The sequence below is a fragment of the Macrobrachium nipponense genome, chromosome 16, assembly GCF_015104395.2.
Source record: "Macrobrachium nipponense isolate FS-2020 chromosome 16, ASM1510439v2, whole genome shotgun sequence".
Classification (NCBI taxonomy): Eukaryota; Metazoa; Arthropoda; class Malacostraca; order Decapoda; family Palaemonidae; genus Macrobrachium; species Macrobrachium nipponense.
Window position 1 is genome coordinate 57,719,949 of NC_087209.1, and position 7,088 is coordinate 57,727,036.

The window sequence follows — 7,088 nt, forward strand, 5'->3', positions numbered from 1 at the left end:
TGTATTCTGTCTTTGTTCTGCTCATTTTCAAGCCTCGACTCTCAAGTTCTTCTCTCCATCTTCCTAACTGAGTTGGACACCTTCTCTTGTTAGATCAGTCAGCACAATGTCATCAGCAAACATTGCACTCAAAGGCACCTCTTCTCTAACTTCCGATGTCATAACATCCATCACAATATCAAACACGTAGGGACTAAGGGCTGAACCCTGGTGGGGACCAACTTTCACCTTAAACTTCTCTGTAGTTCCAACAGTGCTTCTTACTTAAATGGTGGCCTCTGCATACATATCTTTCATTATTCTGACATACTTTTCAGAAACTCTTTTCTCTCTCAAGCACCTCCATACTTCCTGCCTAGGAACCCTATCATATGCTTTTTCCAAGTCAATAAACACCAGATGTAGTCCTTTCTGTTTCTCTCTATATTTCTCTACTGTCTGCCTTAGTGCAAATATTGCATCAACTGTGCTCTTCCCTGGCATAAAACCAAATTGTTCTTCACAAATTGTGGTTTCCATTCTCAATCTTCCTTCTTCAATCCTCTCATACATTTTCTTTGTATGTGATATCAGTTTAATTCCTCTGTAGTTCCCGCACTCCTGCACATCACCTTTCCCTTTGTAGATTGGAACCATTAGACTATTTCTCCACATGTCTGGTATTCTTTCTTGGCGATATATATCTTGGTCATTAAATTCCACAGGATGTCTATGCCTTCCTCTCCTAAACATTTCCACACTTCAGCTGGTATTCCATCAGGTCCCACTGCTTTCCCCTTCTTCATTTTATCCAGTGCCTACTTAACCTCTTCTCTGCTGATATCCTGGACTATTATTTAATGAGGGTTTCCATCTCTTATTATTGTCCTGGGGTTTTCTTCATTCAGTAACTCTCCAAAGTACTCTTTCCATCTAGCTATTATGCTTTGTTTGATATGTGTTAGATCCTTTGATGATTTATTTCTGCTTTTTGCTATCTTGTGTATTGTCTTTTGGCCTTCAGCTGTCTCTAAGTTCTCATAGAGCTTGTCCATTGCAATTGCTTTTGCCTATGGTACTGCTCTTTTAGCTTCTTTATTTGCAGTTTTCCAAGCTATCCTATTTTCCTCAGATTGATTCCTTCATAGGCAACTCCTGCTTCCTTTTTCTTCCTTATCTTATCTTGGGTGTTAGGGTTCCACCACCAGCTCTCCTTCCCATTTGGTGGTCCTCTACCAGATGTCTTCCCCAATAATTCTTCTGCCATTTTAAAGATCATTGCACTATTTCCTGTCCACCAGGTGTTCACATCTTCTGCCAATCTGAAGCTCCTAAGAACTGCTTCCTTAAATCTCTCTCTAATTTCTTGTTCTTCTAATCGTCACCACTTTATCTTCGGTTGGACTACCTTTTTCCTCATTCCAACTCGTCTTGACAAGAGATCTGACACAACTAGCCTGTGTTGTCTCCTAACACACTCTCCTTTAATGACCTAACAATTCTTCACTTCTGTTAACTGGTTCCTTCTGCTATATGTCACATAGTCATCATTAGTGAAAAAGGTGTTGTTAATTGCCATGTCAAATGCACTGAAGACTGTTAACAACAACAACAACAACAACAACAACAGCAACAACAACAACAACAACAACAACAACAACAACAAAAATAATAATAATAAAAACTGAAGACTAATCTTTAACCTCTTTACCTCATCTTCCGAATTACTAGTATTGAATAGATTGTACCCAAGTCTAGACATACTGTAACAATGACTACTGTTCAAAGTAATACAATAAATCTTATTATTTCCTCCAAGTCAGTGTTGATTTTAATCACTACGTCGAAATCCCTGGATAACGCATCACTCCAAAACTGTTTGTTTGTTTGTTTGTTTTTGTTTATTTGCTTGACAATGATATAAAAAGCTTCCCGATAACAAAAAATTCCTAATTTTCCAAAGATGTTTAGCTTCTCTCTGCTTTGCTGTGGCGTGAAAATCTGTCAGTTTATTCTTTGGTAGTTTGGCGGACTTCCGGTTAAGACCCACCAAAGTGGTTCTCATTGAAGAGGCAATGACACCTGTCAGTTTCTATAAGAAAATGAGGTTATGACACCTGTCAGATTCTATAAGAAAAAGAGGTTATGACACCTGTTAGATTCTATAAGAAAAAGAGATTATGACACCTGTCAGATTCTATAAGAAAAAGAGGTTATGACACCTGTCAGTTTCTATAAGAAAAAGAGATTATGACACCTGTCAGATTCTATAAGAAAAAGAGGTTATGACACCTGTTAGATTCTATAAGAAAAAGAGGTTATGACACCTGTCAGATTCTATAAGAAAAAGAGGTTATGACACCTGTCAGCTTCTATATGAAAAAGGGCATATGACACCTGTCAGATTCTTTATGAAAAGAGGTTATGACACCTGTCAGATTCTATATGAAAAAGATCTTGGTTATGACACCTATCAGATTCTATGTGAAAAAGATCTTGGTTATGACACCTGTCAGATTCTATAAAAACAAGAGGTTATGACACGTGTCAGATTCAATAAGAACAAGAGGTTATGACACCTGTCAGATTCGAAAGAGCATATGACACCTGTCAGATTCTATGTGAAAAAGATGTTATGACGCCTGTCAGATTCCAATTGAAACAGAGGTTATGACGCCTGTCAGATTCTATATGAAAAAGAGGTTACGACGCCTGTCAGATTCTATATGAGCATATGACTGCAATTCTATGATAGAGGGTTCATGCCACCTGTCAGATTCTCTATGAAAAAGAGGTTATGACACCTGTCAGCTTCTATATGGAAAAGAGGTTATGACACCTGTCAGTTTCTATAAGAAAAAGAGGTTATGACTCCTGTCAGCTTCTATATGAAAAAGAGCATATGACACCTGTCAGATTCTTTATGAAAAGAGGTTATGACACCTGTCAGATTCTATATGAAAAAGAGGTTATGACACCTGTCAGATTCTATAAAAACAAGAGGTTATGACAATTGTCAGATTCTATAAGAACAAGAGGTTATGACACCTGTCACATTCGAAAGAGCATATGACACCTGTCAGATTCTATGTGAAAAAGAGGTTATGACGCCTGTCAGATTCCAATTGAAACAGAGGTTATGATGCCTGTCAGATTCTATATGAAAAAGAGGTTACGACGCCTGTCAGATTCTATATGAAAAAGAGGTTATGACGCCTGTCAGATTCTATATGAAAAAGAGCAAATGACACCTGTCAGATTCTATGTGAAAAAGAGGTTATGACACCTGTCAGATTCCATATGAAACAGAGGTTATGACACCTGTCAGCTTCTATATGAAAAAGAGCAAATGACACCTGTCAGATTATATGTGAAAAAGAGGTTATGACGCCTGTCAGGTTCTATAGGAAAAAGAGGTTATGACACCTGTCAAAATCTATATGAAAAAGAGGTTATGACGCCTGTCAGCTTCTATATGAAAAAGAGCATATGACACCTGTCAGATTTTATATGAAAAAGATATTATGACACCTGTCAGACTTCTTATGTGAAAAAAGAGGTTTATGGAACACCTGTATCAGATTGTCTAAAACTGAAAAAGAGGTTATGACGCCTGTCACATGCCCTTCTATATGACAAAGAGTTATGGACACCCGTCAAAGATTCTATGAAAAAGAGCTTATGACACCTGTCAGATTCTATATGAAAAAGAGGTTATGACACCTGTCAGATTCTAAATGAAAAAGAGGTTATGACGCCTGTCAGATTCTTTATGAAAAAGAGGTTATGACGCCTGACAGATTCTATACGAAAAAGAGCATATGACACCTATCAGATTCTATATGAAAAAGAGCATATGACACCTGTCAGATTCTAAATGATAAGGAGGTTATGATGCCTGTCAGATTCTTTATGAAAAAGAGTTTGCGACGCCTGTCAGATTCTATATGAAAAAGAGCATATGACTCTTGTCAGATTCTATATGAAAAAGAGGTTATGATGCCTGTCAGATTCTAAATGAAAAAGAGGTTATGACACCTGTCAGATTCTTTATGAAAAAGAGGTTATGACGCCTGTCAGATTCTATATAAAAAAGAGGTTATGACACCTGTCAGATTCTATATGAAAAAGAGGTTTTGACGCCTGTCAGCTTCTATATGAAGAGGTTATAACGCCTGTCAGCTTCTATATGAAAAAGAGCATATGACACCTGTCAAATTCTATATGAAAAAGAGATTATGACACCTTTCAGATTCTATGTGAAAAAGAGGTTATGCCGCCTGTCAGATTCTATATGAAAAAGAGGCTATGACGCCTGTCAGATTCTAAATGAAAAAGAGGTTACGACGCCTGTCAGATTCTATATGAAAAGAGCATATGACACCTGTCAAATTCTATATGAAAAAGAGGTTATGACGCCTGTCAGATTCTTTATGAAAAAGAGCATATGACACCTGTCAGATTCTATATGAAAAAGAGCATATGACGCCTGTCAGATTCTATTTGAAAAGGAGGTTATGACACCCGTCAGATTCTATATGAAAAAGAGGTTATGACACCTGTCAGATTCTATAAGAAAAAGAGGTTATGACACCTGTCAGATTCTATATGAAAAAGAGGTTATGACACCTGTCAAATTCTATAAGAAAAAGAGGTTATGACGCGTGTCAGATTCTATATGAAAAAGAGTATATGACACCTGTCAGCTTCTATATGAAGAAGAGGTTATGATGCCAGTCAGATTCTAAATGAAAAAGAGGTTAAGATGACTATCAGATTCTTTATGAAAAAAAGGTTATGGAGGTTATGACGCCTGTCAGATTCTATATGAAATAGAGGTTATGACACCTGTCATATTCTATATGAAAAAGAGGTTAATGACCTTTCTGTCAGCTTTTTCTATATGAAAAAGAAGTTATGACATCTGTCAGATTTTATTTGAAAAAGAGGTAATGATGACTGTAAGATTCTATATGAAAAAGAGCATATGACACCTGTCAGATTCTTTATGAAAAGATGTTATGACACCTGTCAGCTTCTATATGAAAAAGAGCATATGACGCCTTTCAGATTCTGTATGAAAAAGAGGTTATGACGCCTGTCAAAATCTAAATGAAAAAGAGGTTATGACGCCTGTCAGTTTATATATGAAAAAGAAGTTATGACGCCTGTCAGATAATATATGAAAAAGAGGTTATGACGCCTGTCAGATTCTATATGAAAAAGAGGTTATGAGCCTGTCATTTCTATATGAAAAAAGGTTATGATGCTGTATATTCTATATGGAAGAGGAAACATATGACACCTGTCTGGATTTTCTTCTATATGAAAAAGATGGGTTATGACACCTTTGTGAGATTCTATATGAAAAAGGGAGTTGTCTGAACGCCTGTCAGATTCTAAATGAGAGAGGCTATTGGACGCCTGTAGATTCTATACAAAAAAAGAGTTATGACGCCTCAGATCTATAACTTGAGCAAAGGAGGTTATGACGCTGTCATCATTGTTATTGAAGAGTTAGAAAAACACCTGTTCAGATTTCGCCTGTCAGATTCTAATATTAAAAGGGTTATGACACCTGTCAGATTCAATATGAAAAAGCAGTCATGACACCTGTCAGATTCTATATGAAAAAGAGGTTATGACACCTGTCAGATTTCATATGGAAAACAGATTATGACACCTTTCAGATTCTATATGAAAAAGAGGTTATGACTCCTGTCAGATTCTTTATGAAAAAGAGGTTATGACGCCTGTCAGTTTCTATATGAAAAAGAGCATATGACACCTGTCAGATTCTATATGAAGAAGAGGTTCTGACACCAGTCAGATTCTAAATGAAAAAGAGGTTATGATGCCTGTCAGTTTCTTTATGAAAAAGAGGTTATGACGCCTGTCAGATTCTATATGAAAAAGAGCATATGACGCCTGTCAGATTCTATATGAAAAAGAGGTTATGACGCCTGTCAGATTCTATATGAAAAAAAGCATATGACGCCTGTCAGATTCTATATGAAGAGGTTATGACGCCTGTCAGTTTCTATATGAAAAAGAGGTTATGACACCTGTCAGTTTCTATATGAAAAAGAGGTTATGACACCTATCAGATTCTATATGAAAAAGAAGTTTTGACGCCTGTCAGATTCTATATGAAAAAGAGGTTATGACACCTTTCAGATTCTATTTGAAAAAGAGGTAATGATGACTGTCAGATTCCATAAGAAAAAGAGGTTATAACAATTGTCAGATTCTATATGAAAAAGAGGTTATGACACCTGCCAGATTCTATACGAAAAACAAAAACAGTTTCAGCAGGGTAAATATTAAAAAAAAGTTTCTTCAACATCGAAGGACAGCAATTGCTGTTTCAACAGGAATCAAATGACAAAGAATGCAGTTTCAACATGAATTGAAAGACAAAAAATGCTGTTCCTTCAGAAATCTAAAGACAAAAAATATTGATCCACCAGGAATCGAAAGACAGCAAATGCTGTTCCACCAGGATTCGAAAGACAAAAGATGCTTTTCTTCCAGGAATCGGAAAACAAAAAATGTTGTTCCACCAGGAATCGAGAGACAAAAAATGCTATTCTACCAACAATCGAAAGACAAAAACTGCTGTTCCACCAGGAATCTAAAGACAAAAAATGCTGTTCCACCAGGAATCGAGACAAAAAATGCTGTTCCACCAGGAATCCAAAAACAAAAACAATGCTGTTCCACCAAGACTCGAAAGACAAAAAATGCTGTTCCACCACGAATCGAAAGACCAAAAATGCTGTTCCACCAGGATTCGAAAGCCAAAAATATTCGGTTCCACCAGGAATCGGAAGGAAAAAAATCCTGTTCCACCAGGAATCGAAAGACAAAAAAATGCTGTTCCACCAGGAATCAAAAGACAACAAATGTTGTTCCTCCAGGAATCGAAAGACGAAAATTGCTGTTCCACCAGGAATCTAAAGACAAAATATGCTGTTCCTCCAGGAATCGAAAGAAAAAATGCTGTTCCACCAGGAATCGAAAGACAAAAATGCTGTTCCACCACAAATCGAAAGAAAAAATGCTGTTCCTCCAGGAATCGAAAGACAAAAAATGCTGTTCCACCAGGA